Below are 11,059 nucleotides of genomic sequence, written 5' to 3'. Positions count from 1 at the left end.
TCTCAACATCTAGTAAACCTCGTTTCTTCTTTTTGATTTTTGGTTTTGTTATGTTATTTATTGGTTTTTCATATTCGATAATTTAAATATAAATTATTCAATTTATTTTACTTTATATATAAATATTTTTTTATTTAGGGTCCATTTGTTTACATGTAAATATTTTACAGAAAATGTTTGTTTCACAGAAAACAGCTTGGTTAACGGAAAATGTCTTACAGGTCAACATAAAGTAAGTCCTTTCCTATAAAATGGCTTATCCTTTTAAAAAGTGTAAATCATTTTCCGGAAAAGAGCACCTCTATAGATAATTTTATTTTTAAATAAAAATAAACTTAAATAAAGTTTAATATTATTATATTGACAATAAATTTTATTTTTATTTTTAAAATATTTAAAATATTTAAAATATTATATTTTTCAATATTATTCAACATACATATTTAATTATTTATATTTAGTCATATAATAAATTATTAATAAATATAATTTATTATTTTAATAAATTATTTAATATTTCAATTTTATTTTAATAATAAATTTTAAAAATAATAATTTTAAATAATATTATTCACATATTATTGAAAATATTCAATATTAATATTTTAATATTTATTACAATTATAAATATATTAATAATAAATGTTTTATAGTATAAATGTTAAAATATGTCATAAGTCTATATACACTTCACAGTTTTGTAATTTAGTCTTTGTACTTTTATTTTCAAGAATTTAGCCCTTTTATTTTTCAAATTTAAAAATCAAGTCCAATTGTTGACATCATTAAATTTTTTTGTAAATTTTGTTGATGTCACATTTTTAAATAAAAAATACTCACTTGGTATTCATGTAATTAAAAAATGACGTTGTAATGAACTTGAATTTAACACAATATTTTTAATATATGCAAAAACAATGTAAAATATAAAATTATAGATAGAAATAAATTCAATTGACAATGAAAAAAAAAAGAAAATCTCAAATGTATGTTTGTTTCATTGAAACAACTTTTATGAAATATTTTTAAGAAATCTACCAAACAACAGAAAATATTTTACACAGATTTATCTAAATACCAGGAAATATTAACTTTTCCAGAAAAGTAAATTATTTTTTAGAAATCATTTTCTAGAAGTCATTTTCAGTGAAACAAACGGAGTCTTATATTTATATATTTTTTTCGCTAACGTGTTTTGTCCAACATATTTAAAAAAAGTAATGGAATTTTGAAACGGTATCAAAATTTTTAATAGATGCCAAAATATTAAAATATTTAATGAGATATTTTTAGAAACTTTTGTATCATATTAAAAATTTTGTTATCTCGTCAGAAATTTTTGTATGGCGTTAAACCTTTGCTATAATTTACCCAAAAATGTATTTACTTTTTATTTTATCAGAATAACCGATTATAAGTTTTGTTTTACATGAAAACTTATGAGAAGTGTACGCTGCAACACTAACACCATGTTTGGTTGGGTGTAATGGTCGTGGGCCCCATTTAATCCTGTGTTTGGTTCGATGTATTGCACTAATATAGGCATATTACGTTACGGACGTATTCCCCAAAATTCACCGATTTCTATTCCCTTCCTTTTGGTCAGTTTAGGTCCTGCTTTACCCTCTCGATTTCTATGCCCTGTTTTACCCTCCCGATCCACGTTTCCCCTTTCCGTCTTCTGTTTCTTCCTTCTAGCTTTCTTCTCCACTCTCCTCGCAGTCTTCTTATTCTCTTTTTTACCTCTCTTTGGCGTCACAAATGGACTTAGAGCACTGATCAGAAAGCACCCTCCATCTCACGTTTTCCGTTCCTCTCCACCGGCGAAACTGGTGAAGTTTTTACTGTTGTGTCCATGGGAACCGGTAAAGAAGATACAGCCGTCTTCCTAGATCGTGATTCTCGATCAACTAGAGGGAGAAGGTGAATATTCAACCTAAATTAAGATAGGATTCCTATCACTTAATACGGTTCTTTTTTTTTTCAAAAAAGATCTGTGTTTGTTTTTTTTCCTCAATTTTTAGTTCATAAACGATCAAGAATACTTTTTTATTTTATTTTATTTTTACAGTGATTATGTTGAGATTTCCTATGAAATTCTCTTTTTATTTGCAAGGAATCTACAACTCTAGTGTGAATCAGGGAAGCATGCAGGTGTCGGAAGCTACCATCCAGTGTCCTGCTCCTCTAACATCCTCTGGCGTACCATTCGTGGGTGTGTTCTTCTTTTCGAGATTTTTTCCCCTTTTAGTGTGTTTTCATAGTTCTTTATTTGGTCTGTGAATGAAAAGGATGGAAATTTCTGGGTTTTTGATGCTTGGTAATTTAGGAAGCCTTTATTATAAACTTTTTGAGATATTTTTTTCTATTTATTTGAAGTTCTATGATTTGGATATTGGAATATATATTGCAAAAGAACCAAAAGAATCTTATTGAGCGAGATTCTCACCCATAAAAAAGTCAATTTTGATTCAATTCAAGCTTTAAAATTCAACAATTTTTCAGTACGATTTTAGTGGAAGCCGTGATATAGTAAGGTTCATAAGAGAAGTTCAAGCTCATGGCTTATATGTTTGCATTAGAATTGGACCTTTCATTGAAGTGAATGGACTTACGGGTAATAACCATTGCCATTGCTATTCATTCATTTCTTCTTCATCAGCATTTTTTGCTAAAAATGATTGTTGATGGGTGCAGGGGACTGCCATTTTGGTTGCACGCTGTCCCTGGGATTGTTTTTCGATCTGATAATGGACCATTCAAGGTAAAAGTGCAAACCAAACTTGAGATACAAATAATTTAAAAGATTAAAACAACCTAACAAAAATGACAAATTTTGTCTCTTTAATAACAGTTTCATATGCAAAAATGGTTGAGAAAAGTGGTAAACATTTGATGGGAATGCTTATTATTTTTCAGGAAAATGGATGCTATCCACACTTTTGCCAGAGAAGAAGAACTGGATAATTTTCTTAAATGCATTGAAAGTGGTGTTTCTGTGCATTTGCAAGGTTTGTTTCTATTTAGTTGTTTGTCCTCCTTTAAAGAAAAAACTAGACTTGCATACATGGGTCTGAAATACTTTGCTTAATCAAGTAACTTGTTTGCATTTGATGCTTGCAGACAGTGAAGGCAGGACCCTGATGCATTGGGCTGTAGATCGTGGCCATCTTAAAATTGCCGAAGCACTTCTTAGCAGGAATGCTGATGTGAATGCTAAGGTAATTATTATATCGCTGTTACGGTTTTACTGGTATTCACCTCCTAACCTATTTATGTGTGCTGAAACTATCCTTGTCTGATGTACCTTTAATGCACGAAAACAAATGTGAAATAACTCGGTCTCGACTCAGGTTCTACTCATCCGAATCAGATTCTCCCGTTGAAAAGAAGCCTGACCCTATTATAGAATCTGCTTCAGTAGCTGAAGCCCATATCAAGGATGTAGCTTTGCCCGTTGAGGATGTGAGTAATAAAGGTAAAAATGGGTTAAAAAATATTGGATTTGGGTTTCTTTTTGGCAATTTGTTTATTGTGCTTTTGTTTAGATGATGAGAAATGAAAGTCAAGATGTAATAGCCCGATTTTAGGCTTAGTCGGAACAGTGGTTTCGGGACCACAAATCCGACGAAAAAAAAAATGTAATGGCTTGAATTTTCAGAGGTGTCGGAACGGTGATTCGAGATCACTAAATTCGACAAATGGGTAGAAAATATTATTAATTTAGCAAGTATAAGTTAAATATGAAGTTAGGAAAATTTTTGAAATAGTGAATAGTGCACTAGAAATAAATATTAAAATAATTAGAATCGAAATGAGGTATCAAGACCTCGGGGATTTTAAACTGAGCCATAAATATTTTATAAATATTTATGGAGTGTTAAAAAGTTAGTATTAAAGTTTCGTTAAGAAATTTTAAAGTTCCGATAATTAATTGAACAAAAAGGACTAAATTGTAACAAATGCAAAATTTTGGGAAATGATTAAATAGCTTAAATGATAAAAGGAAGAGGGCTTAAAAGCAAATAGACCCAAGGTCTATTTGGGCTGGACGGCAGAGGCATGAAATCAGCAAGAAAGTAAGGAGAATTAAGGGCAAAATTGGAAAATTGCAAAATTTGCTTAATAAAGTTAGGACCCAAGTGGAATTATCTAGATTTCTCTTCATTTTTCTGAATTCTCATCAGCTAAAACACCATGGAAGGGCTTCTTCAAGCTGGTTCTTCATATTTTTATTACAAGTAAGTTCAATTCTTGACTATTTCTTGAAATTTTTGTATTTTTATGACTTTTACAACTAGGCCCACTTGTTAAATTCATTAGTTTTTGATTTTATGAAAGAAGTTGAAAGTTGATATGAATATGTGCTGGAAGTATATGATGATTTAGCATGAAATTAGAGCTTTAAATTGTTCATATGCTGATTTTATTGAAAGAATTGAATAGAAAGTGAATGTTTGGGACCTAATAGTAAAAGAGTTTGAAGATAGAGTTATATGTGGCAATTCTGAATTTCAATAGTTGTGTAACAACTTATAATGTCTAGTAAAGTACTAATTGAGAAAATTAGATTAATTGAGGGGTTAATTGAGAAAGGACCGAATTGTATAAACTGTGAAATTTGGGGCAAAATGGAAATCAACATTTTGCACTAAAGCAGTTTTGGACAGCAGCAGTAGTGTAACTTTGAAAAATCACCAAAAATTGTAGAGATTGAATTAGAGGATGAATAAAATATGAAATTAAAGCTTATTGAGTCTAGTTTCTTATAAAAGAAATGATGTGAGCAATGGAATTGTAAATCATGAGATATAATAGATTTTGTGAGACAAGGTCAGAATGAATTCGGGTTCCCCTGTTCTGACTTTGGAAAATCATTAAAAATTGTACAGAAATGATTATGAGTTATAGTTTATATGGTTAGAATCCTTAATGAGTCTATTTTTAGAAGAAACAAGCTAAAACATCATCCGAATTCTGTACAATGAGATAATTAATTTTTAGTGAAGAGTGGTCGGAACTGTCAGACAGCGAAACAGGGGAAACTTTAAAGAATAAACTGTACTATTTGGCTGAACCAAAAATTATGAAAATTTTATGGTATGAAGATATGTGAGTCTAGTTTCAGGGAAAATTAACGGATCTTAATTTGGAGCTCTGTAGCTCCGGATAAAAATAATTTAGTGACTCTGACTCGGATAAACAGCTTTGAATATACATGTTAGTGAATATTGAAATTATGGTTAATGTTGTTTAAGTGTGTTATACACATTAAGGATGTGGAATGGAGAGGAGGAGGAGGAAAATTGGGAAATATATGAATGATTCGTGTATAAATGGTCATATGTTTGATTATAACTCATAAACGATGAAATATGAATGATGCTTATTTTTGTGCATTATTGGTCATGGTTTAAGCTCATGTGTGAAAATAAAGTTTCATAGTATGTGTGTATGGTATATTCAGTATATGATTTGGCATGAAATAATACCATGAATGGTTTATGAATTAACACATGTTGGTAAGCATGATATATGAATAAATGATCAAATTGAGCGGAACGCCGGATTTGAGTACTTCTGATCAAGTGATAAAGTGATAAGTGGTAGCTTTAGCTACACTTATCTGATCAAGTGACAAGTGGAAAGTGATAAGTAATAGCTTCGGCTATACTTATCTGATCAAGTGATAAAGTGATAAGTTATAGCTTCGGCTATACTTATCTGATCAAGTGACAAAGTGATAAGTGATAGCTTCAGCTACACTTATCTGATCAAGTGACAAGTGGAAAGTGATAAGTGATAGCTTCGGCTACACTTATCTGATCAAGTGACAAGTGAAAAGTGATAAGTGATAGCTTCGGCTATACTTATCTGATCAAGAGACAAAGTGATAAGTGATAGCTTTAGCTACACTTATCTGATCAAGAGACAAAGTGATAAGTGGCTACACTTATCTGATCAAGAAACAAAGTGATAAGTGGCTACACTTATCTGATCAAGGGACAAGTGATAAGTGATCATACGTAAGACCATAGTTATACTATGGCAAAGTGAAAGTGAAGTACTCAATTTTCCGTGACCGTTCCCTAATTTGATTAAGGATGGTAAGTGACAAATGGGCCCAAAAGAATTAAAGTAAATGGATAAGTGGTAGTGTATTTATATCAGGACGATGTTGTTATTCAAACTAAAGTGATATTTTCATTGCTAAATTGAGAATTTCATAAATGTGTTATTGAATGGTATAATCAATAAACATTGAGTTAAATGGTAAATACGTATTAGTTTTGAATTTGATGTCATTGAATTGTACGTGAATTAAATGGAAATTTCTAGTGATATGATTTAAATTATGAGCATGAGAAATTGCGAATTGAATGAAATGGAAATGAAGCATTAAATTGCATGAGTATGTATCGGGTCTCGCAGGCCCTAATTATTATGATTATAATATTTTGAGGATATATTGTGAAAAGTTATAGAAACATGTTAATTATTTTTTAAAGTTTTAATTTTGATGAAATTTTATAACTCGGTTAAATACGTTTACAAGTGTATGTGTTTTGGTAATGCCTCGTACCCTATTCCGGTGTTGGATACGGGTAAGGGGTGTTACACAAGATGAATGAACAAGTTTGATTTTTATTTGATTGGTTTGTTATGTTCATGTTAGCCTGGTAAAAAGTCTTAAACTGGGTCTAAGGATTTAATCTGTGTTTCTTCTTTGCTAGAATTTACTTTTTTTATTTGGAAATTATTTGTTTGGTTGTTGAGAAAGGAAGGGAAACTAAATCATGATATATGTATATATTTGTTTGGATAAATCATGATAGTTTGTTTTTTTGTTATGTTGTTTAACTTTGTTAGTTCTTTGGTGCCAGAGCTGAAAACCCGAATTAAGAAGTACTTTGAGGGGGATGAAGAGGCACTCTCTTCAGTTCTTGAGGCCATTTTGCGGAGAAAGTTGGCTGGAAGCATGAGGAGACCGATGATGAATTGATGGATGAATTGGATGTGCAACCACTAAACGATGTGGATGATGAAGAGTTCGAGTCAGATTTTGATAATTTGTACTCGACTGATGAAGAGATACTTGCAATGTTTTTGATGAAATAAAGTGTGGATAGAAAACCTGTCAATACTTGCAATGTTTGTCCATAATGTTTGTAAATGAGAAATGACCCTAGTCTACTTCATTTCTCAAAGCCAATTGCTTGCGATTGCATGTAAATGTCATTAGAAGGCTGTTGCTAAGGCTTAAGAATCTGTTTTATGAGTCAGTGTTGGTTGTTTCAAGTTCACTTTAATGTCACTCTGTTTACTGCTTTCTAGTTTAACTTTTGTATGGTAAGTGATTTGTATACTAGTTGTTTCTCTTGAATATGCATGCAGAACTTACATATTAGTAGTTACAAACACAAATTTGCTACTTGATAACAGATAGATCTTTTTTTTTTCATAGTTTACCATGGTTGCTTTATGCCTATATGATTGTTCATAGAAAATTTTTTTTGGAAGAATCCTATGCTTGACATTTGTTTAATCCATGTTTTCTTAGCAAGTATCTACATTATTATTCTATATTATATAGTATTATATATTGTGATTTTATTAAATTCATATAAGAATATTTAATATTAAGAATTTTATTAAACTATATATTTTTATTAAATTATATTTAATAATAATTATGTTAAATTATATTTTATAGTATTATATATATTATGATTTTAGAAAATTCATATAAGAATATTTAATATTAAGAATTTTATTAAATTATATGTTTTTATTAAATTATATTTAATAATAATTATGTTAAAATATGATTAAATTATTTATTATTTATATTAATAATCTTATTAAAATTTAATAACAATAACAATAATCATCTACCTAAAAAAATTCTGCTAAGGGGTATTCTAGTCATTTTAGTTTTTTTCCTTATGCTATTACAACATCATTCCATTCAACCAAACACAAGAATACTATTACGCCTCTATTCCATTACATTCAACCAAACAATTGAATTACTATTACGTCTCTATTCCATTACATCTCTATTCTATTACAGCGAACCAAACGTGGCCTAAGAATTTCTAAAATCTAACTCAATTTTAACATAAGTCATCAATTCGAGGGCTTCAGTTTTTTTCAGAGGTTGAAAGATTTTTTTAATTATTTTATGATAATTTTTTCAATACTTAACATTAACTTAACATAGTTAGTATAGATTCTATCACATTCCGTATTTGGTTAATTATTAATTATTTTTTAAGTTAAATTATAGAATAAATATTAAAATTAAAGTATACTTTAATATAAAATAGGAAAATAAAAATACATTAAATTTACACATAGATTTGGTTAAAATATAAATTAAACTAAAAGTGGGCCAACACTAGTAGCAAATCATAGGATTGTAGGTTAGTATTATATGCTAAAAATGGTTTGATTGTTGTTATAATGAAGTTTAAGTACTAGTATAGGTTAAGCCCAATAAATGGTTAAAAAGGCCAGAAATATGGATTCTCCCCTTTGTTTTTCAAACTCCCAACCCAATTTATCACTTCATAAACCTTGTGATTTAATTTGCCATCTTCAATTGTTGTTACTGCTTATTACGATTGTAGAAGTAAACTATATTTTCACCATTCACCATTTTTTATTTCCATTTTACACAAATCATTGTAAAATATAGAAATTATAATCATAATTTTTAAATTATGTAAAATTATTATAAAATTAGGTAAAACTACCACAGAACCTTTGCACTGTACTTTGAAGTATATTTTAGTCTCTTTATTAAAAAATAATAAATTAGCCTCTCTATGTTAAATGAGTGAATAAAACCTCAATATTAAAATTTAATATTTATATAAAAAATATAATAACAAATTTAGTCCTCAATCTTTAAATATTTATTCAATTTATCCCTTACTTTTTTTATTAAAAATAAATTTAAAAATTTTGAAAGTTAGTCATTATGAGTAATTAAACGAAGGCTAAGAGTTGATGGGCGTGGAATGTGGGAATTATGAAAAAACAGTTGATTTTTGACATATATAGTCATTCACTGCTACAATTCATCCAACGTCACAATAATTACGACATGTTTGGTTCATTATAATAGAATAAAATAATAGTATAACATGCAATAAGAATAAACTAGAGAATCAATAGGAATTTGAATTGAATAAACGAGTAATAATATTACATTGCTTGTTAAAATGATGTTTAGGAATATGCAAGTAATAAGTATAAAATGACATTAATATCCTTATTCAATTAAATAATTGATAATATATTTATTTTTGTAAATACATTAAATAGATGTCTATAACTCCTTTAAACATTTATTAAAGTAATGAGATAAAACTCTTTACTTCATTTATAACTAAGAGATGATTAAATGTAGTAATTAAGAAAACTTAATTCATATTTATTAATTGAATGTATAGGAGCTTATAAATAGTACCTTGTAAGTGAAAATTAAATAATCAAAATTCTCCCGTATTTTTCATCCACTTTTTACTTATTATTATTGCTTTATTAATTTTTCTATAACACATTATCAACATGAGCTTTTGCAAGTTCATAGTGAAGTTCACGTCATTTCGACTTTATATAATTTGCTCGTATAACTCCCGTTAAACTATATACGGTATACATATTTTCGTCATTCTTTTTTTTTATTTCCTAGATGAAATGTTTGCTTTGGGTAACATTTGCACATTTATTTTTACAACTCAAATGTTATAATGATAATTATATATACATTCTTTTTTACTAAAAGAAATTTCAATTAATGCAATTTGTTTTAAGTTATTATTATGACTATTCCTCTCTATGCCAATATTTGAAATACATATTATTATTTCGCAAATTTGGTATATATAATTTGGATTATTTTACGTTTGAGAATGCTTATTATTTTACTAATTTTTTTTATTTTGATTCAAGTGATTATAATGTCAAATATTGCCAAACTTGAATTTGCGGTTTTAGACATCTTAGGCAAGATTTATTTGTTATGGGTGCTAGATGCTGAAATTCACATAGATGCTAAATGTCTAGGAAATACTATATTAGTAGATGAAGAAGCATCTAATCAAGGCAAGACAAAAGCAATGATTTTCATTTGTTGTCATCTTCATGAATGATTAAAAGTGGAAGATCTCACCATGAAAGACCCTCTTGTGTTGTGGAATAATTTGAAAGAATGATTTAACCATTAGAAAATGGTTATACTCCTTAAAACTCGTTATGATTGGATGCACTTATGGTTGCAAGATTTTAATACTATAAGTGAATACAGTTCGGAACTATTCAAAATTAGTTCTCAACTAAAATTATGTGGAGAAAACATAATTGATGAGGACTTGTTAGAGAAAACATTTTCAACCTTTCATGCTACTAATGTGCTTCTGCAACAGTAATACCGTGAAAAAGGTTTTAAAAGGTACTCTGAATTGATTTCATACCTTTTGGTGGCTGAATAAAATAATGAGCTGTTAATAAAAAATCATGGAATTCGTCTTGCTGGTTCTGCACCATTCCCTAAAGTGAATGTAGCAGTACGCAATAATTATGAAAATGGAAAATATAGAGGTGTGGTCGTGGACGTAGTGGGGGACGTGGTCGAGGACGTACTAGTAATCGTTATCATGGTGGTCATACTTCTAACCACCAGAAAAAAGAAAACAATGAAGGACAAGAAAGAGGTGGTCAAAATAATCATTCAAATATTATTGAGAATTTATGCTATCGACGTGGTATGAAGGGGCATTGGCCACGTACCTATCGTACGTCTGAACATTTAGTGAAACTTTATCAAACATCCATTAAAAAGAAGGGAAATAATATGGAGACAAATTTTATATCCCAAAATGATTAAATGGAGGCAAAAAATGAACATATTCACTATGATACTAAAACTGACCATGCCTATAACGGTAATAAATTTCATGACTTTAATAATATAACTCGCCTAGATGTGGTAGATTTCTTTGAGAATCATTAGAAAAGTTGATGTTATTTTGACATTTTTATGTTGTTT

At 28.9% G+C, this 11,059-nt stretch overlaps 1 long non-coding RNA gene across 1 annotated transcript; it reads left to right on the top strand.

Annotated features, from left to right (window-relative positions):
* Positions 1-4,154: 4,154 nt before the first annotated feature.
* LOC107950912 (uncharacterized) lies at positions 4,155-7,384 on the top strand. The gene is made up of 2 exons (XR_001698259.2): positions 4,155-4,241; positions 6,885-7,384. It is a non-coding gene; the product is annotated as an uncharacterized lncRNA (long non-coding RNA).
* The last annotated feature ends 3,675 nt before the right edge of the window (positions 7,385-11,059 follow it).

Source organism: Gossypium hirsutum, chromosome D03 (genome assembly GCF_007990345.1).
Source record: "Gossypium hirsutum isolate 1008001.06 chromosome D03, Gossypium_hirsutum_v2.1, whole genome shotgun sequence".
NCBI classification, from domain to species: Eukaryota; Viridiplantae; Streptophyta; class Magnoliopsida; order Malvales; family Malvaceae; genus Gossypium; species Gossypium hirsutum.
Note: the sequence above shows the minus strand (reverse complement) of the source record. Positions and strands in the feature narration are given on the sequence as shown.